The following is a 22,562-nucleotide window of genomic DNA, read 5'->3' on the forward strand; positions in this document are numbered from 1 at the left end:
AAGGGTTAAAAGGTAAAGAAGGAGACAGGAATAGAGGTGAGAGAGAGGGCTGAAGAGAACACAAATCAACATAATTGAAGTCTTGCCTCTAGACCTGCGGAAAAAAAAAAAAAACAAGACAAACCCGAGAAACCACAACAACAAACAACATCTATAATGATACTTATAACATCATTAGAATGTATTTTATACAGTACATGGTAATACAAGATATATTTAGTGGCCACCACAACCCAACTGAGTGTGTATCTGATAAACATCTGAATCTAAACACCTGTGTGAGCATGCTTGTCACTATAAGGTTTATCCATAAAAATGTTCAATAGTGGATGTGGGGACCCACAGATCCATCCCCACAGGACACGGTGGTAACACAGGGAAGACCGGAACCACAGACACACAGTGGTCCTCAAGCCCGGAACTCCGGTAGTCCCCCAACAGGGACACCCGCACCCCACAGAGAGAGAAGCAAAGGGAATCCCCAGACGATCCCCAGCATCCACAATGTAGAAACCCCAGGAGGCTGCAGCAACAAGTCCACAGGCCCCGCCGGCAACCCGCCTCTCCAGAGTAGATCTGGCCATGGAACGGGGACTTGCACCCCACAGAGAGAGAAGCAAAGGGAAGCCCCGGACGATCCCCAGCAACCACAATGTAGAAACCCCAGGAGGCTGCAGCAACGAGTCCACAGGCCCTGCCGGCAACCCGCCCCTCTAGAGTAGATCCGGCCATGGACACCGAGCCCCGAGTCCTGAGATCATACCACCCCCCAACAGAGGCCCGACAAAGCCAGGGCACCCAGGCCCCAGCATGCAGCCACCAGGGCGGGCCCGAACACACCCCACTACCCAGCCCCAGCTGCTGAGAACCGCCAATGCACCGGTGGCAGGGGGACCCACCACCGGAGGAGGGGAGCATGACACACCAAATGGGGGGCTAAAACTGATCCAAGATAGGGGACCACCTAAAACCCAACCTGAGACATAAACAGGCACACAGAAACAGCCCGACAGAATTTCTGTCGGGTCGTCCATGCGTCCCACCCACCCGACAGTGAACGCAAGCCGGCCCCAGGTCGGGGGCCAGAGCAGCAGGGAGCAGCAGCTGAGGAAGGCCGGCCCAGCGCACCAATGATCAGGCATCCCTACAGCCCTACACCACAGGCCCGGAGAGGCCCCGGCACGCCATCCATGCACCCCCCCATAGAGTGGGGTGCATGGATGCAATCTTGTGGGGTGCAACCTTTATAGATGCTGCACCCATCCATCTGTCAATCTCATGCTCCATTCTTCCCTCACTCATGAACAAAACCCCAAGATACTTGAACTCCTCCACTTGAGGCAGAACCTCACCCTCGACCTGAAGAGAGCAATCCACCCTTTTCCAGTAGAGGACCATGGCCTCAGATTTTGAGGTGCTGATTCTCATCCCACCCGCTTCACACTCAGCTGCGAACCGCTCCAGTGAGAGCTGAAGATCACGGCATGATGACACCAACAGGACCACATCATCAGCAAAGAGCAGAGATGGAATCCTGAGGCCACCAAACCGGAAACCCTCCGCCAGCTGGCTCTACCGAGAAATTCTGTCCATAAAAGTTATGAACAGAATCGGTGACAACGAGCAGCCCTGGCTGAATCCAACTCCCACCCTGAAGGGGTCCGACTTACTGCCGGCAATGCGAACCAAACTCTCGCACCACTTGTATATGGACTGAACAGCCCGTAACAACAGGCCTCTAATCCCATACTCACGGAGCACCTCCCACAGTGTCCGCCGAGGAACACGGTTGAATGCCTTCTCCAAGTCCACAAAACACATGTAGACTGGATGGGCAAACTTCCATGACCCCTCAAGGACCCTAGTGAGGGTAAAGAGCTGATCCAGTGTTCCACAGCCAGGAAAGAACCCACATTGTTCCTCCTAGATCTAAGGTTCGCCCAACGATCGGACTCGCTTCTCCAGTACCCTTGAATAGACCTTACCTTGGAGGCTAAGGAGAGTTACGCCCCTATAATTGGAGCACACCCTCCGGCCCCCCTTTTTGAAGAGGGAAACCACCACCCCAGTCTGCCAATCCAGTGGCACTGCCCCCGACGTCCATGCGACGTTGCAAAGGCATGTCAGCCAAGACAGCCCCACAACATCCAGAGCCTTAAGGAAATCAGGAAATCCACTTGGCTCTCTGGTACTCCTCAGCTGCCTCTAGAGTCCCACTGGCCAACAAGGCCCGATAGGGCTCCTTCTTCAGCTTGACAGCCTTCCTAACCCGGGGTGTCCACCACCGAGTTTGTGGATGGCCACCGCGAGAAGCACCGACAACCTTGTGGCCACAGCTCAAGGCAGCTACCTCAACAAGCGAGGTGCGGAACATGGCCCACTCAGACTCAATGTCCCCCACCTCAGCTGGGATGTTGTTAAAGCTCTCTCGGAGGTGTGAGTTGAAGATCTCTCTAATGGGATCTTCTGCCAGGCTTTCTCAGCAAACCCTCACTAAACGTTTGGGTCTACCGGGTCTGTCCAGCATCTTCCCCCGCCATCTGATCCAACTCACTACCAGGTGGTGATCAGTTGACAGATCACCTCTCTTCACCCGAGTGTCCAAAACAAACGGCCACAAATCAGATGACACGACCATATGAAGTCTATCATTGATCTACAACCTAGGGTCTCCTGGTGCCAAGTGCACTTATGGACACCCTTATGTTCAAACATGGTGTTCGTGATGGACAAACTATGACTAGCACAGAAGTCCAACAACAGAACACCACTCGGGTTCAGATCAGAGAGGCCGTTCCTTCCGATCACGCCCCTTGTCACACTGTCATTACCCACATAGGCATTGAAGTCCCCCAGCAGAATAAAGGAGTCCCCAGCTGGCGTACTTTCCAGCACCCCTACCGAGGACTCCAAGAAGGCCAGATACTCTGAACTGCAGTTCGGCACATAGGCACAAACAACAGTCAGAGCCTGTCCCCTCACCCGAAGGCGAAGGGAAGCCACCCTCTCATCTACCAGGGAAAACTCCAACACACAGGCACCAAGTCGAGGGACTACAAGTAGACCCACGCCAGCTCAACGCTTCTCACCATGGGCAACTCCAGAGTGGAATAAGGTCCAGTCCCTCTTGAGGAGATCAGTTCCAGAGCCCATGCTGTGTGTTGAGGTGAGCCCAACTATATCTAGTCGGTAACTCTCAACCTCACGCACAAGCTCAGGCTCCTTTCCTGCCAGAGAGGTTCCATTCCATGTCCCAAGAGCCAGTTTTGGTAAGCCAGGATCAGAGCGCCAAGGTCCTTGCCTTTGGCCACTGCCCATAGCCCCTGAAGAGGGAACAGCTGAAAGAAGAAGTTAGCACAAAAAAACATTGTCCTCTAATAACCTAGAGTTTGAGTTCTACTTACCATACCTGAGTTCTGCTTTGAGTTCTGTTCAAGTTCTGAGTCACTCTGAATAAATTATTCATTTGAACCCATTTTTTGTGTAGAAAACTTAACCGTGTTTGCTGGGTCCAAGTGATAACTCAACCCTGCTGAGGTAAAATGGTAAATGGACTGTACTTATATAGCACCTTTCTATGCTCTTTACAACACAATCTGTGCCCTCATTTACCTCCACACATACATTTATACAGCACTCCCCTACATCTATCTCTACAAAGATAATCTGAATTCGTAGAGATTAATCAGAGCTTTAGATCATATTCATACACTGATGGGACACACATCAGAGGCAATGAGGGGTTCAATGTCCTGACCAGGGAAATGTCAGCATGTTTCTGCTGGTGGAATGTAACTACAATTCTCACATTGTAGGACAACCGCTCTCACCACTAAGCTACAGCTATCCCAGAAAAATCTAAATTAATGTTCCTACTTAGCCCCGCCCTCCACGGAAAAATCACTATTCCACAGTACTTTTTAGCTGATTCGAGGCTGATTTGGGACTTTGTTTTGTCCCTGCTTCTCTGGTGGGACCGTACGAGTTGAGTCGGGACCGAAACGTGAATGTAGGACATTGATTGGTCAGGGGAAGGAGTCACTGGATCTCAGAAACTTTTCATCGATCCACCATTTGCAATTGCTTGGAATGTGGAGCAGTGGCTGGATCTATTTTAAAGATTTTAAAAACAATAATAACACCGTGTTTAATGCTGAAGTCAGGCATTTTTTGTGTTTGGTGACCAACAACAAAATTTGAACGATTGGAGTCATCACAGAGGATCATACGAGCTGCTGACCCATTGAAGCACACAAGGCCAGGGCTTGGGATCTGGCCTCGCGTGCTCACAAAGGCTGGATTCTGAGCCCTGGCAGGCGGGAGGACCGGGAGTCCAGGACGGAGGGTGGAAACGTTTTTTTCTTTTTAAAACTTTTTTTTTTTTTTAATCAGTGAAGAATAAAAATAAATAAATAAACGGTGCCGGCTTTATCATGAAATCCTGTTTACACTTTGACTTTATTAAATATTCTGTTAATTAAAGTTAACTCAGCTGAAAAATCATAAAAAGACAAAATTATTGGATCTCTCAGGAATATTTCCCTCAAATATGTTTAAAGAAGAGACGGCCTTTAGTTCACCTTTATTCAAACCCACAGAAGTACAAATCACAAAACAAGAATTACACTTTAAATCACTGTTTGGTCACTGTTTGATTGTTCCTGTCTCTTCAAATGAGGTTTGTCAACTTTTTCTTTCTTATGTTATAGACAAAGGAAGGTGAGAAATAACATTGATCACTGATCATCATTTAAATCACTAAAATAAAATCTGTATACAAGAAACAAAACCACATATCAAAAATGAGTGCAAATACATCAAATCATGAAGAAAAATATGGAATTTTAAATATACTGTACATGTTTTTGTAGGAACTGGTTCATCAGATTTAATTCAGTTTATTTATATAGCGTCAAGTCATGACAGAAGTCGTCTCAGGGCACTGAACAGAAACATTCAGTTAACAGAAACATTCATATTTAAAAATAATTATTTAACATTATTTATCTGAGGAGCAGACTGCTTTGAGTTTAACTCATCGCAGAACTCTCACTCGGTGAACTAAAGTTCATTAAAAGTTCATTAGCAGGATTTTGGATTCTGGACACGCCTTCAGAAACCGTCCTGAAGTGCGGTGCAAATCAGGCTGATATGAGCAGGACCAGTGTTGCCAGGTGTACAAAATTCATCATTTTTGTTTGACAATTTTGCCCCCTGTACGATGTATGATCAATAATCCCAAAAAAGGCCAAATATACGATAATTTGACCATTCCGTGAACGTGTGGTTGTATTCAGTCATCTTCAGCCTGTCGCAACTGTCTGTCTGAATTTTTTTGTGAACCCTGAAGTCATCTGTGTCCACAAACAGACGCACAATTGGCTGGAAATTCTAGCCAATCGTGCTTTTCTAAATGTTACTTACGAGTGACGTGTATGTGTTTGCCTCAGCACAATGGCCATGATTGGCTAAATTGTCCGATGCGCCCGCCCCGTGAGTGAGGAAAAGAAAAAAAAGAAAAGAAGAAGCAAAGTCGGTCTGGAAGTGGACCCATCACTACTATAGTGCATCAATAAATGTGTTATTTTGGTTATGATGGTTGTACGATAATTTCCTTCAAAATACGATAATTTTATGTCTCTTGTACGATAATCTTACATTTTTCACCTGGCAACACTGAGCAGGACTGAGCAGAGTTGGGGCTGAGTAGGAGCCGTGCAAAAGTGGCATAATACCAAAGTAAGACCAGTAAAACTACCCAGGGTTGGCTCAGTCCAAATATGACCCATTGTAGTCTACGAATTGAGTTGTTCTATTTCGTATAGGCTTCGCCCTTTAAGGCTATTGCTAGAGGGTTTATCCCTTCACGTGCAGTGTAGCACAGAAAACTTTAGTCCACGCTCACCTGCTGTGTGGGCCTCACACTGTATAAATTACAGTGAGACTGGGTAATCGGCTCCCATTTTTTTCTTCTGCCAGCTAGCTAGCACTGTCAGAAGAACGAATAAGGAAAAGATGTCCAGCTTTGACTGGCATAACCTTTGCTAAGGATGCCTGGGTCTCCGCCACGCCAACCTCCTGCCGTCCCGGTGAGCTCTTCCTCCCCAAAAAGATGCAGAGACGAGCAGCCTTGTTCAAGGTAAGCGCCGAAGAGTGCTTTTCCGTGGCGGGCCGCTACCCGCTGGACGATGCCGTCGCCTTTTTTAACGTTTTTTTTCCTTGCAGTGAATTGGATGATTCCCTCGAAAAAGGTGATGTTAGCAGCAGCCTCGCTGAGTGTTTTTTCCGTGGAGGGCCGCTACTCGCTGGACGATGCCACCGCCTTTTCTAACGTGTTTTCCTCATGGTGAATCGTATGATTCCCTCGAAAAAGGCGCTGTTGGCAGCAGCTCCGCTGAGTGTTTGTCCTTGGTGGGCCGCTACTCGCTGGACGACACTATCGCCTTTTCTAATGTTTTTTTCCTTGCGGTGAATTGGATGATTCCCTCCAAAAAGGCGATACAGGCAGCAGCTCTGTTGAGTGTTTTTTTCCATGGCGGGAAGCTACGCGTGGGACGACACCACCGCCTTTCTTTGACGCAGAGTCACGCAGTGAATCGGATGACTCCTCCAAGAAAGGCGATGCTGGAAACAACCTCGCTGCCCCTTCCCTCCTGGAGAGCGTAGTGACGGAAAAAGAGCGGTCGAACGGATGCTCAGCCACCTTGGGTCTTCCAATGTCGGCGACCACACCGCTCCCAGCCGTCGGCGCCCTCCTCTCGGAGTTGCCCGGCATAATCCAGGAGGCTGCTAACACAAGGGACTTTCTGTTCCTTCGCCTCCCTCCGCCCTGATCGGATGATCTGGCGGGAAAGTTTGGCTCCGCCCCGGCTCTTCGCCCTGATCCCATCTGGCCTTGCTGTCCAGCTGTGACGTCACACTGGAACAAGGCTGCAACTGGGCCCGGCAAGCCTAAGACATCTGTCTCCGCCTTCGCCTCCATCTCCAGAGTGGAGGGTTTTTACCGATCAGTGTTTTTTTCCCTCGGTTCTCCCCCCTGGAGCCAAGCCTGGTGGAAGCGCTTGGGGCATAATCTTCCAGGATGGACCGGCAACCTATCCCTCCAGGAAAGCATGACCAGAGGGTGACAAAGCTCTCCAACCGAGCTCACCAGTGCACATCCCAGGCGGTCGCGGCAAACAACAACATCGCTCTGCTGGCCTACTGTAGGGTTTCTGGGGTCTTGTCGTACATGTTGTGTTTTCCCTCATGTTTGCCTGTCACCCCTCATCTTTTCTCCTCCTGTGTTCCAGCACTGTCACACCTGTGTCTAATTCTAATCACCGCAGGTGTCACTCATTTCACTTTGTTAGTGTCTGTATATATTCATCCCCTTGGTGTCTTGTCAGTGTCTCTGGATTGTCCTTGTCCTAAGGCTTCATGACCTGTCTCTCCTCGTGTCCTCCTTTAAGTAAGTTAGCTGTCCCATCAGCATTTTGTTTTGTTTATTTAATTAATAAACTATTTTACTTAATTACTGGAGCCTCATTCATCTTCCTGCACTTTGGGTTCTACACACGGAAGCCGATCATGATACCTACAGCATCTCAAAGAGGCTGGAGGAAACAGACCTGCTGGAGGAGACAAAGAGCTCTCTCTGTAAAGCCACTGTCGTCATCTTAAACATGTGCGCCACCTCTGCGATCTGCCTGTCCCGCATCGCCGCCCGGATGACCATGATCCATAGGACCACCTGGCTCCACCTCTCGCCATCCTTGTCCAAGAGACTGCAGAAAGACCTGCTGGAAAGACCTGCTAGAGGGCCCCATCACCCCAGAGGCACTGTTCAGGGCCAACTTCAGGACCATCCTTGAGAAATATCAGAGGTCCGAGGATGTCTCAGAGACTGTACACCATGTGGTGACGTCACAGTTCTCCCCCTGCCCCTCCGGCCGCTGGAGGGACTGCCTTGGCCAGCAACAGCAGCAGAGGTGCTCCACAGTTGTGGCAACGACTTCACGCTCCGCTCCTTCGCCAGCCCCCTCCACCAGTTAACAGATCCTTGAGGGGAATGTATGTGTTTTTTGATGATGTATGTTTTGATATAAAACAGAAACACCTCTGACAGTAAAGTTTTCATCTGAGACTGTCAGATCAGCTGATCTCACAGCTGCCTCTCTTCACACATTCGTGTTTCTCCACGACAGCTGCAGCCTCCACCGAAACGGCGTCTCACTCTGAAAGCTCTCACGCCTCCTCTCAGTGCGCGTCGGCTCCCCTCATCTCTAATGTGAGATTGCAGCCTGGGCTCAGCACAGAGGCACACATACAGCCCTTTTTTTTGTCGGAGCCCCCCTTGGGTTCCCCCCGGAGAATCTCCAGAGCAAGTGATGGCAGTAAGGCTTTTTAGTCTGGTTGACATTCGTGAGAAACATGACACAACACAAACGTGTGCCTGCTCTCCGAGCGTTACTCAGAGTGGCAGCGAGTGTGTTCCCTGAACAGATGGACGGACCGTCTGATCAGCAGAGGTTACACGCTGCAGTTTGCAGCTCAACCCCCACCGTTCAGAGGGTTTATAGAGACGGTTCTGTCTTCCCCAGAATAGAGCTTGTCTCTCCAGTCAGAAATTCGGTAATTTCTGTTAAAAAACGTGATTTCCAGAGTTCCCAACAGAGAGGAAAATACGGGTTTTTTTCCTCCCACTACTTCCTGGTTCTGATAAAAAACCAGAGGGATGAGACCCATTCTCGACCTGTTCATGTTCAGCAATTCGATTGTGGGGAGACAATTCCACATGCTGACAAACAGCTGCTGGAGAACTTCACCAGAACGACTGGTTTTCGCCTCCATAGATCTGAAGAGCGCACATTTTCACATTTCCATCATTCTGAAACACCCCACGCACGTTCTCGAAATTCATGGAGACGGCTCTGCAGTCGTTACACATGACAGGAATGAGAATTCTTTTTATCTGGACGATCTGCTCTTATTAGCTCGGTCCAGTTAGAAAACAGTCGCACAGACCAAAACGCTAGTGTTACACCTGCTAAAACTGGGGTTTTCTATAAACTGGGAAAAAGTTCTGTTTGTCCATCCCAGATGATTGTTTATCTGGAGATGGAGCTAAACTCAACTACAATGTGAGCCCGTTTATCACAGCTGAGAGCCGAAGCTCTATCAGCTCAGCTCTGCCGTGTCAAACCCTGTAGCATAGTGAGAGTCTGCCTGTCATGCGACACCTGGGACAATGTCAGTGGCCCACATCATGGTTCCGCTGGGCCTACTTCACATGAGACGCCTTCAGAGATGGTTCGCCCGCCTGCGCATTCCTGTGCGCCAGAAGAGGTGGATTATCTTTTTGCCCCCCTCAGTGAGAACTGATCTGAATCACTGGGGAAACCCCCTCATTCTGTCAGAGGGAGTTCCCATCAGTAGGCCTACATCACACGTCTCAGTTTTCACAGATGCGTTCCTGTCAAGCTGGGAGGAATGTGTCTGTCCCAGGCAGTGGGAGCACAGTGGCTGTACCACATGTCGCTTCACATAAATGTGCTAGAATATTTTCATGGTCTGAAACGTGACTCAGCATTTTGACCCCCTGCTGCGGGATCGTCATGTTCTGATCCACACAGACAACAAGTGATGGCAGCTTATATAAACCGTTAGGGAGGTTTGCGCTCAACCTAACTGTTACGCATCGTGAAACAGCTGTTGTGTTGGGCATACAAAAACCTGCTCTCCATCAGAACAATGCACATTCCCAGCGTCCTGAACAGGGGAGTGGATATCATGTCGAGGGGCGGTCCCCGCCACAGAGACTGGAGCCCCCATCCCGAGCTGATCTCTTGGATTTCGAGCAGGTTCGGCTGAGCAGCAATGGATCTGTCTGCCACATGGGTTGAACGCCCAGTGTCAATTATGGTTCTCAATGAGCCCACGAGACGACCCACCGTTATGAGTGGATGCCTTCGCTCACAGCCCGTGGCCAAAAATGCTCATTTTATGTGCTTATATCAAAGTGGACAGCATTACAGCGCTGGTGCACGGAGAAAGGTGTAGAGGTCATCTCATGTCCACTAGGTGGCATGCTGTCCTTTCTGCAGCAGCTGATGGACAGAAATCTAGCGTTCAACACAATTAAGACTTATGCTGCAGCTATTTCTTCCTTTTACGAGGACTTCGGGGACAGAACAGTTTTTAGTCACCCGTTGATGAAGCGTTTCCTGAATGGTGTATGGAGACACAGACCAGTGTCACGTCCTCTAGCTCCACAATGGGACCTAATGATGGTCTTGCACGCTCTGATCAAAGCTCCTTCTGAGCCTTTAGATCAGGTTTTACTTAAATTTCTGTCATTGAAACAGCCCTGCTGTTAGCTCTGACGTCGGCAAAGAGAGTGAGTGATTGTCTGCTCTCTCTGTTGCTCCCTCATGTCTCAGAATTCAAGCTGACGGCAGTTCAGCTGTACTGCGTTTTAACCCTGCTCTGAAAAGCATTACAAGCTCATTCAGATCGAGAGTGATAACCTTGGATGGGCTTTTATCCTCTTCCTCATAATTCTGAGGAGGAAGCAACATCTCACCTCCTTCTGTCCCATGCGCACATTTTCATGTTACGTGGCGCACACGGCCTCAATGCGCATCTTTCAGCGTATGTTCGTGCATTACTGGAACAGCTCTTCAGGACGTCCTCTATCCACCCAGCGCCTCTCACACTGGTTGTATGAGGCTATTTAGAAGTTTACAGTTCATCTGGACTGGATCCTCCAGAGAATCTCAGCGCATTCCACCAGAGGGTTTTCATTCTCCATGGCTCTGCATGGAGGGATGACAGTGGAGGATATTTGTATGGTGGCTGCCTGGTCATCGCCATGTTCAATTATTCGTTTTTAACTATGTGGTGTTTGTACTTTCTCCATGACCCACTCTGTTCTCAGGGTTCTGACAAAATGATTATTATTTGTTTCATGGAGCCTCACTTTTGAGCACGCGTGCATGCAGTCGCAGTGTGAGATATTTATTATCAGTCACAAGTTCATGACTGCTGATTTTATCGTTATTAATCGGTTCATCCTGAGGAGCTGTTGGCCTGCTCTGTTCATTGTTACACTGTTACAATTCGTATCCTCCGTTGTTCCTATTCACAGCAGCAGGTCTGCTATCTCAGCCTTTTTCCTCACCAGAGATCTTTTCTCCGGTGAGCTCCTGCGCATGGAACACGCAATTACGCAGCGCATAATTACGCACACAGAAAGCTGAGTCATGAATTTTTTTTTTTTTGTGCAAACAGGTGCTTCATGTTGTGTCTGAATGGACCCAGTGAGGCATAGACTACATCCTGCTTTGCCTTTAACCCACTAGCGATAGCCTTAAAGGGCGAAGCCTATATGAAATAGAACGTTGGTTACGTACTGTAACCCCAGATTCTATGAGTATAGGCGCAGCCCTTTAAACTCTGGGCCTCACTGGTTCCTAAATGGCTGAAGAAAAAAGCTATTTTGGAGCCGATTACCCTGTCTCACCGTAATTTATACGGACCGGGGGTGAGGCCCACACAGCAGGTGGGCGCGGACTAAAGTTTTCAGTGCTGTGCTGCGCTCAAAGGGATGGACCCACTAGCGATAGCCTTAAAGGGCTGCGCCTATACTCATAGAATCTGGGGTTACAGTACGTAACCAACGTTTTTAACAGTGTAACATCTTTTTCATTTCTGTTTAAAAAGCTATCACATCACTACATTTTCAGATCTGCCTTTGTTGACCTGAAGGTTATGATGCACAAATTAACAGAGGTGGGACCAAGTCATTGTTTTGCAAGTTTCAAGCAAGTCTTATCCTCAAATCCTGAGTCAAGTCTCAAGTAAAGACAGGCAACTGTTAAGTCAAGTCCCAAGTCTGAAACTTGAACTCTCAAGTCCTTTTGAGTCTTTTTTTTTTAACAATGTTGCAATTACATGTTAAATATAAATAATAGACTGTGTGCTCTTTTTTAAAGTTGTATTTATTTCAAATCTTGATGAAACGTTCAACTGAACTTACAAAGTGTTTAAACTATCTTTCTAAAATTGCACCTTTATATTGCACAGTTCAATTACCGTAATTGTCTTTAGAACGCACCTGTCTCTAAGCCGCACTTATTAAATATAAGATTAATCATAATTTTGTATATAATTAAGACGCTTTAGTTAATTAGCTGCAGGCATCTACCGTTCATCATCAGAATCTGTGCCCCCAGACTGCTTCAGTATAATTTTCAGCTTTCTTGTACTACAAGAATCAGCCAGCAAGTGGAGTTTCACAAAATATAACTTGCTTTCAACACACACTCAGACTGCAAGATCGTCATGTCTTCATGAAGCTTCGCTGTCTAACTCATGGTTACAACCATTATACCTTCAAAAGGAACACAATAACTTTCTAAGAATAATCACTGGACAGAACAGTGCCAAACACCTACTTAACTGAAATTATTTTAAAATTATTTACCGGTAAAACCCAGTCTTATCTATGTCATGTGACCCGGAGTCAAATAGTACCGGCAGAATGTGGTAAATATTCATTAAATTAGTACCATTGATTTTTATTGGTAAACACTTTTGTTATCAACTGTTTTTAAATGTACTTTCTAAATAAATTTGACAATATTTTTGCTCAGCACTGCTCATAAGGAAGAACAGCCCCTCCCTCCTTGTTCTTTTTCCCCATCCCATTGTCTCCTCCACGCTGTTTAATGCCCCTGTTTAAGCTTAAATGAGATGCTGGTATTTAAACATATTTATTGTACACAGAAATATTTTTTCTAACTTTTATTTAAATATGTACCCATCTTGACTGACTGCTTTAAAAATAAATCTGATAACTTGTTCACTGCTATGCTCTCATGACGGAAAGGGGAGGGGGAATTGTCCTTTCTCTGCTTCATGTTCAGATTTGACTTCAACATGAGATCCCAGTATTTAAACGCAAATTTACAGACACAGACAGATGTCACACAGAAAGAATTTAAAAACTTTTATTAAAACGTGTACCAGACTTGACTGCTTTTGCGTCTCCAATGCTGACCATCGACACTCATTGATGCAAAGCTGCAGCTGTTTCCTCTTCGACAGCCATTTGCTTTTAACATGAAAGCTGTCTTAAGAAATTCTCTGTGCATTTTCCATGAAAAATGAACAGGTCTGTGCATGAAGCTCAAAATCTGGTAACAACACGGGAACTATCTGAAGAAATTAATTCACATCTATCTTGGGGGATGGTCCTCAAGAGTACCTCATTGGTCTTTCAGGTTAGACTTCTGGTCACATGATGACAGCGTGGGTGGGGTTATGGTTGGGTATTTGAAACCGTGAGCTAAAGACCTTCTACATCTGATTACCTGAGGACATTCTCTTTGTGTCACAAATGCTTACCCCCATGAGGGACGAGCTTCTGGGAGCCACGAGCTCCCAGCTTTGTCAAAGGAAAATATATGAACTGAACAATGAACAGGAATGCTCACTTTATGTTATTTCACTTAGCTAATCTGCATCTGCAAAAGATCAAACTAGCCAAAAGTCAGTCATTTGTGTACAATGAGGCCATAGAACATATGTGTCAAACTCAAGGCCCGACCAAATGTGGCCCTCGTTGACATCTGCCCCCCAAGATGATATGTGAAACGTAAAATACTTGTATTTCTTTATTTTTTTTCAGTATTTTTTTTATTATGATGTCAAAAGCACAACAGAGAACATCAAATGAGACCAATCAAACTCTTGTTGAGGAAACTGTGACCAAGAAAAGATGTTGGGTATCTGATTTGAGTTAATCTAGTTTCTGGAAATGGGATGAGTGGTGACCGAGGACGGGGACCCTGGCGGTCTGATCCTCGGCTACAGAAGCTGGCTATTGGGACGTGGAATGTCACCTCTCTGGTGGGGAAGGAGCCTAAGCTGGTGTGTGAGGTTGAGAGGTTCCAGCTAGAAATAGTCGAGCTCACCTCAACACATGGCTCCGGCTCTGGAACCAGTTTCCTTGAGAGGGGTTAGACACATTTCCACTCTGGAGTTGACCTTGGTGAGAGGCGCCAAGCAGGAGTGGACATACTTGTTGCCCCCCATCTTGGTGCCAGTGCATTGGGGTTCACCCCGGTGAACGAGAGGGTAGCCCCCCTCCGCCTACGTGTGGGGGGACGGGTTCTGACTGTTGTTTGTGCTTAGATTACCCATCCTTTTTGGAGTCCTTAGAGGGGGTACTGGAGAGTCCTGGGGGCTCCCTTGTTCTACTAGGGGACTTCAATGCTCATGTGGGCAATGACAGTGAGACCTGGAGGGGTGTGGTTGGGAGGAACGGCCCCCCTGATCTGAACCTGAGTGGTGTTCTGTTGTTGGACTTCTGTGCTCGTCATGGATTGTCCATAACAAACACCTTGTTCAAGCATAAGGGTGTCCATATGTGCTCTTGGCACCAGGACACCTTAGCCTGCAGTTCATTGATCGACTTTGTTGTTGTCTCATCTGATCTGTGGCCACATGTCATGGACACTCAGGTAAAGAGCGGGACAAAGCTGTCCACTGACGCACTACCTGGTGGTGAGTCGGCTCCGATGGTGGGGGAAGATGCCGGTCAGACCTGGCAGACCCAAATGTATTGTGAGGGTCTGCTGGGAACATCTGGCAGAGTCTCCTGTGAGACGGAGCTTTAACTCCCACCTCCTGGAGAGCTTCAAACACATTCCGAGGGAGGCGGGGGACATTGAGTCCGAGTGGGCCATGTTCTGTGCCTCTATTGTCGAGGCGGTTTATCGGAGCTGTCGCGGCGGTAACCCTCAAACCCGATGGTGGACACCGGCGGTGAGGGATTCTGTCAGGAGAAGGAGTCCTATCGGGCCTTTTTGGCCTGTGGGACCCCGGAAGCAGCTGATGGGTATCGGCAGTCCAAGTGGCATGCGGCTCGGGTGGTCGCTGATGCAAAAACCCGGGTATGGGAGGAGTTCGGAGAGGCCATGGAGAATGACTTCTTTGACTTCTTTCAAATTTAATTTGAGGCGATTCTGGTCTACCATCAGGCATCTCAGGGGGGAAAGTGGTATGCCACCATCACTATTTATAGTGGAGGTGGTGTGCTACTGACCTCAACTTGGGGTGTCGTTGGTCGATGGGCAGAGTACTTCGAAGACCTCCTCAATCCCACTGGCACGTCTTCCACTGAGGAAGCAGAGCCTGGGGACTTTGGGTTGGGCTCTCCAATCTCTGGTGCTGAGGTGGTTAAAAAGCTCCTCGGTGGCAGGGCCCCAAGGGTGGATGAGATTCACCCGGAGTTCCTTAAGGCTCTGGATGTTGTGGGATTGTGTTGGCTTACACGACTCTGCAATGTTGCGTGGACTGGACATCGGGGGCAGTTCCTCTGGATTGGCAGACTGGGGTGGTGGTCCCCCTGTTCAAAATGGGGGACCGTAGAGTGTGTTCCAACTACAGGATATCACGCTTATAAGCCTCCCTTGTAAGGTCTATTCAGGGGTTCTGGAGAGGAGGGTCCATCGGATAGTCAAACCTTGGATTCAGGGGGAGCAGTGCGGTTTTCGTCCTGGTCGTGGAACACTGGACCAGCTCTCAGCAAGATCCTGGAGGGTGCATGGGAGTTTGCCCAACCAGTCTACATGTGCTTTGTGGACTTGGAGAAGGCATTTGACCGCGTCCCTCAGGGAGCCCTGTGGGGGTTACTCCAGGAGTATGGGGTACCAGGCCCTTTGATACGGGCTGTTAGGTCCCTGTACGACCGGTGTCAGAGCTTGGTCCGCATTGCCGGCAGTAAGTTGGACTCGTTTCCAGTGAGAGTTGGACTCCGCCAAGGTGTTGAGGGGATCTGTTTTGGTGGCCTTAGGATAGCTTTGCTGTTTTTTTTTGCAGATGATGTGGTCCTATTGGCTTCATCAAGTCGTGATCTACAGCTTTCGCTAGAGCGGTTCGAAGCCCAGTGTGATACGGCTGGGATGAGGATCAGTTCCTCCAAATCAGAAGCCATGGTCTTGAGCCAGAAAAGGGTAGAGTGCCCTCTCTGGGTCGGGGAGGAGGTCCTACCCCAAGTGGAGGATTTCAAGTATCTCAGGGTCTTGTTCATGAATGAGGGAAAAATGGAGCGTGAGATCAAAAGGCGGATAGGTGCAGCGTTGGCAGTGAAGCAGGCACTGTACCAGTCTGTTGTGGTGAAGAGAGAGCTGAGTCAAAAGGCGAAGCTCTCAATTTACCGGTTAATCTACGTTCCTTCCCTCATCTATGGTCATGAGCTTTGAGTTGTGACCGAAAGAACGAGATCATGGATAGAGGCGGCCAAAATGAGTTTTCTCCGCAGGGTATCTGGGCTTTCCCTTAGAGATAGGATGAGAAGCTCGGTTGTCCTAGAGGGACTTAGAGTAGAGCTGCTGCTTCTCCACCTCGAGAGGAGCCAGTTGAGGTGGCTCAGGCATCTGGTTAGGATGCCTCCTGGACGCCTCCCTAGTGAGGTGTTCCGGGCATGTCCCATCAGGAGGAGACCCAGAGGAAGACCCAGGACACGCTGGAGGGATTATGTTTCTTGGCTGGCCTGGGAACGCCTCGGGATTCCCCTGGAGGAGCTGGCCCAAGTGGCTATGGAGAGGGAAATCTGGGCCTCCCTACTTAAGCTGCTACCCTGCGACCTGACCCCGGATAAGCGGAAAAAAATGAATGGATGGAATTGGCCCTTAGTTTGAAAAAGGTTTTAATTTTGGCCCCCTTTTGTAATTGAGTTTGACACCCCTGCCATAGAATGATGCAACCATAGTTGAAAACTGGCTCCACTGCAGCGCTACATGCAGGCACTGCCATAACGCTGGTGGCCTCATGAAACAGTGAAGGAAGAGTCTACATGTTCATTGTCCAGAACAAGTTCTGTGCATGAGCGATATCCAGGTAGTGCCTGAGCTGTAGTGCTGGACTGTTTTGTGTCAGTGGGTCACGTGACATGAACGCTATTTTTTTTCTTCTCAAGAATGTTTGGTTCTATAATTGACGCTCCCTAAGTAAACCATTGCGCCTCGAGGAGGGGGCAGACATGGCACAGCTGACTGAAATCAGGCTGCTTGCATCGGATTGAACGAGCCGTAAACACTGCTGAATCCACGGAGCTTGAATATCCAACCTAGAACTAACTTCATTGCAGTTTTTAAACTTTAGATTATGGGTAAAACATCAAGTTTTTTTTCAAGTAAACAGGTCAACGTCCAAGTCAAGTCCCAAGTCATTGGTGTAAAAGTCCAAGTTAAGTCATAAGTTTCTGAACATTTTTTTGAGTTGAGTTTAAAGTCATAACATTAATGACTCCAGTTTGACTCAAGTCCAAGTCATGTGACTCGAGTCCACACCACTGCAAATTAACATTTTGTATCTCCCAGAAACTTCCCTCAACACTACGTATTTTAGTCTTTTTTTTTCTTTAAAGAACTGAATATGTTTACTGATTTGGCTTTGTTTAATTCACCCAAATGCCTGTTGTGTTTCTTTTGTCAAGAAATGAATTAGTGGGTGATGAAGCCCGAGGGAGACGAGTATTCATAATGGCAGCAAGTCTTTCTCTTTGTCTCCATTGTCTGCCGTTGTGGATCTTCTTTGCTCCATTGTTCTGCGAGTTCCGCTGGTGGTCTCTCGGGTAAACAGCTCTCAAAGACAGATCTTCCTCACTCTCCTTTTCTAAAGTGCTCTCGTCTTCCTCCAGGCTGGCGTCTTTTTCTCTGGTCCACCCTGTCTACCGTCGGCTTGTTTCTGTGTCTTTCATCCTGCTGCTGTCGACATCTTTATCACACAACCAACAAACATAGCGGTGCAGAGCTAATTGTGTGTTGGGCTCTTTAAGTTGTCGTTGGGGAAGGAAAGATCCTGCTGTCTTGTCGGCATCTCTGACCCCTCTGTCACAAAGGGTCTCACCCCTCCCACTTGTTTCCCTGCCAAGCTGGGAAGAGTAAATATTTATCACTCTCCATGACAATAAAAGCTAACCTGGGTAGAAAGACTCTGGAGCTGTCGTGAAGTTTGTTGGTATACTTGTTTTCAGTCAGGATGGGTAGCAGGAAGGTTAAAGGGATATTTCAGACAATTTGAAGTGGTATTCTGTGGAAAAATTGTTATATATAGCACTTTGAACAGCTACATCTTGGAGAAACACTACAGCATTCCAATTTCATATTGTACGGTTATTCTGGCAGAAATATTATGAAATTTGCTGGAGGGCTGCAACTAGCTTCTGCTATTTTTGCTCGCAATGAACAAAAAGAATACTATTGAAATAACCATTTAATGCAAAGTTGATTGAGATGTAAAGATTTATGTATTAGTGATCTGATTCTTTATTCATTTTAAAGAAACATAAGATTGCATTGTTAACATGCTCATTTAGTCATGGGAGCTAATTATCTGTCTCTGTCAGGTTGATAAAAATACATAAGAAATAAAATAAGATTAAATAAAAATACATGAACAGGCAAACAATTATAACCTTAACGCATGTGGTAATAAGGTTTTTAGAGTAATAAACTTTATTTCTATAGCACCTTCCAACAACGCCTTGCATTGACCAAGGTGCTTCACAAGACAAAACAAGATTAAAAACAGGACACAATACATCAGTGCAAATTAAAAAACACAACGAGAATAAAAGAAGGTAAAAGAGATAAAATAAAAAAATAAATAGTAAATACTAAACTACTAAAAGTTAAACATTAAAAGCCCTTTAAATAAGTATGTTTTCAGTTTGGCTTTGAACAGAACCAGATCAGAGATGGCACGCAGCTCATAGGGAAGAGTATTCCAGGCTGTTGGGCCTGCAACAGAAAAGGACCGGTCCCCCCATTGTTTGCACCTTGAGCGTGGTACCACCAGCAGATTTTGACCAGCAGACCGTAAAGCTCTGCTGGGCTGGTGGACTTTCAAAAGTTCTGAAATATAAGGTGGTGCAAGGCCATTCAAAGCTTTAAAAACAAACAGTAGCAGCTTGAACTGTATCCTAAACTGAACCGGGAGCCAGTGTAAAGAAGAAAGGACAGGAGTGATATGTTCATATTTACGTGTGTTAGTCAACAGGCGAGCAGCAGAGTTTTGTACAAGCTGTAAACGGGAGATAGAAGATTGATTAATACCCACATATAAGGCGTTACAGTAATCAAGCCTAGAGCTCACAAAGGCATGGATGGCCTTCTCCAGATCACTACGGCTAAGGAGTGATTTTACTTTGGAAAGCAGACGGAGCTGAAAGAAGCTGGTTTTCACAACAGAACTGATCTGTTTATCTAACTTCAAGTTACAGTCAAGCTCCACTCCTAGATTTTTTACCACCTGGTTGGCGTGGGGGAGCGGAAAACCTAGACTGGGAGAGATGTTGCATGAATTACTGGAAGCACCAAATAAAATCCATTCAGTTTTATCGTTATTGAGGTGGAGAAAATTCTGAGACAGCCAGTGCTTAATGTCATTTAAGCAGCTGGCAATAGAGTTGAAACCGAGTGAGGAACTGGGAGTGACCGGCAGATAGATTTGTAGATCATCTGCATACAGATGAAAAGACAGATTATGGCGTGCAATGATGGGTCCTAATGGTAGAATGTAAAGTGAGAAGAGAACAGGCCCCAGAATGGATCCCTGCGGTACACCAGAGGTCAAAGAGACTGAAGAAGAGGACAGATCACCAATCCTAACAGAGAAAGTTCTGTCTGTTAAATAGGACTTAAACCACTCAAGCACAACACCCTGAAGGCCAACCTGCTGAGCCAAACGAGTGATTAGGACCTGATGGTCTACAGTATCAAAAGCTGCTGAGAGGTCCAACATCACCAGCAGAACAGGTTTTTTGGCATCAAGGGACAAAAGAATATCATTCTGTACTTTGAGTAGTGCAGATTCAGTGCTATGACGGTGTCTGAAGCCAGATTTAAAATTTTCAAACAAGTTGTTGTGTTCTAAAAAAGATTGCAACTGAATGAAAACAACCTTTTCCAGAACTTTGGATAAAAATGACAAGTGTGAAATTGGCCTAAAATTAGAAAAAGCTGTAGGATCTAAACCCGTTTTTTTAAGAAGAGGCCTGACCACAGCATGTTTGAAAACAGACGGGACATAACCTGAACTTAGACAGCTATTAATAAATGTCAGAAGACAAGGACCAATAACATCCAAGGACTGCTTGAACATCTTAGAGGGGATGATGTCCATGGTACAGTTTGTAGGTTTCATCTGCTGAACCACCTTAACGAGGTGAGGTAGTGAGACCAGGTCGAACTGATCAAACACAGCAGAGGTTATTGAGGGAGCACATAACTGAACAGCATTATATGTACTGACAATGTTCTGCTTGATAGAGTCTATTTTGTTCACAAAGTAATCAAGAAAACCATCACAGGTACACTGCTCAGAACATTGATGGAGGGATTAATGACAGACTGAATGGTATTAAATAAAACCCTTGGCCGGTTACAACTGGTAGAAATTAAATTAGAAAGATATTGTGATTTGGCCTGCTTAACGGCTTTTTGATATTCATGAAGACAGTCTCTCAGTATGTCCTGGGACACATGAAGCCTGTCTTTCTTCCATCTGCGTTCTGCTTTCCTGCAGCATTGTCTAAAAGTCCGAGTGGTACCATTAAGCCAGAGTGACATAAAAATAAACGAATAAAGCTAATTGATGGAAAAAATATCACATTTGCATGAACAACCATAACATATTTGAGTTTGGAGATTTGGAGTTTATTTTAAGATAGCAGTAATGCACTTTGGTGTAGATCCTGCTCAGATCAATGCTTTTTTGATTGTCCAGTCTTAGCACGTCTCGCTTCGCAGTAATTTGACCTGACTCGTTACATGGTCCTGGTAGTTTTTGAGTGCCGTCTTGATGTAGGCAAGTGGCCATAGTGCCGTCGCCCAAAACATAAACCAACAGATAAACAAGTGTAGAGGTACACCTCACACTGAGAAACCAAAACTACGTTTTGTGCTTGAAACTGTTAAAATAAGACTGATCCATTCTTTTGGAACATACATCATATTTTATAAAACATTATTTGTTTCAATTCGCTATTTCCCAAGTTGGCACAATGTGATAAAGACCGTTATTGTGTATTAACTGTTAAACAGACAGACAATCACTAGTTCTTTTACACACACACACACACACACACACACACACACACACACACACACACATACATACATATATATATATATATATATATATATATATATATATATATATATATACAATGTTTCCCCTACCATTATGCAAGCGGGGCGCCCCGCCCCGTCAACAGAACCGAACGCCCTGTCTACCGATTCCCACCCCCCAACCCAAAACCACCTGTCGGCACTGACGTAACGCTAAACTAGCAGCTTGCAATGCTTGTTTGCTAGCTAAAAAGCTAAAGGCAGCCTCTTCCTTCATGTTGAACCCTCACGCTGAACGCACCCCCACCACTCGAAAACTGTCGGTACAAAAAGCACACGGCTCAGATGTGTGTCTGTCTCTCCTCTCCCCGACACCCCATCCCCCCGCCAAAAAAAGAGAAGAAAAACCTGTCTCTACTAGATCTATATATGTATGGTATATACAGGGGCGGCTGTGGCTGAGTGGTTAGAGCAGTCCTCCAATACGAGAGTTTGGGGTTCAAATCCACCAGCAGTCACATGCTGAAGTGTCCATGGGCAAGACACAGAACCCGTCATTGCCTCTGATGTGTATCCCATCAGTATATGAATGTGAGCTAAAGCACTGATTAGTCTCATTAAAATGATTTGTTCAATTAGCTTTGTAGAGCTGTAGTAAAGTGCTGTATGAATGGGTAAATGAGGACACAGATTGTAGTGTAAAGCGCTTTGAGTATCTTGAAATAAGATAGAAAGGTGCTATATAAGTACAGTTCATTTACCATTACATATATATTTTTTGTTTGTTTGTTTGTTTGTTTGGTTGCTTTGTTTTGGTTTTTTTTCATTCAGCCTTTATTTATACAGGTTAACTCCACTGATCCTCAGGGACTCATTTACAAGAGAGACCTGAAATATAAAATAATAATAATATAATAATATAATATTATACAAACCGGATTCCAAAAAAGTTGGGACCTAAACAAATTGTGAATAAAAACTTAATGCAATGATGTGGAGGTGCCAACATCTAATATTTTATTCAGAGTAGAACACAAATCACAGATCAAAAGTTTAAACTGAGAGAATGTATCATTTTAAGGGAAAAATCTGTTGTTTCCAAATTTCATGGCGTCAACAAATCCCCAAAAAGTTGGGACAAGTCCATTTTTACCACTGTGTGGCATCCCTCCTTCTTACAACACTCAACAGATGTCTGGGGACAGAGGAGACCATTTTCTCAAGTTTAGAAATAGGAATGCTCTCCCATTCATGTCTAATACATACCTCTAACTGTTCAATCGTCTTGGGCCTTCTTTGTCGCACCTTCCTCTTTATGATGCGCCAAATGTTCTCTATAGGTGAAAGATCTGGACTGCAGACTGGCCATTTCAGTACCTGGATCCTTCTCCTACGTAGCCATGATGTTGTGATTGCTTCAGAATGTGGTCTGGCATTATC

Source organism: Nematolebias whitei, chromosome 12 (assembly GCF_014905685.2).
Source record: "Nematolebias whitei isolate Nwh7 chromosome 12, NemWhi1, whole genome shotgun sequence".
Lineage (NCBI taxonomy): Eukaryota > Metazoa > Chordata > Actinopteri > Cyprinodontiformes > Rivulidae > Nematolebias > Nematolebias whitei.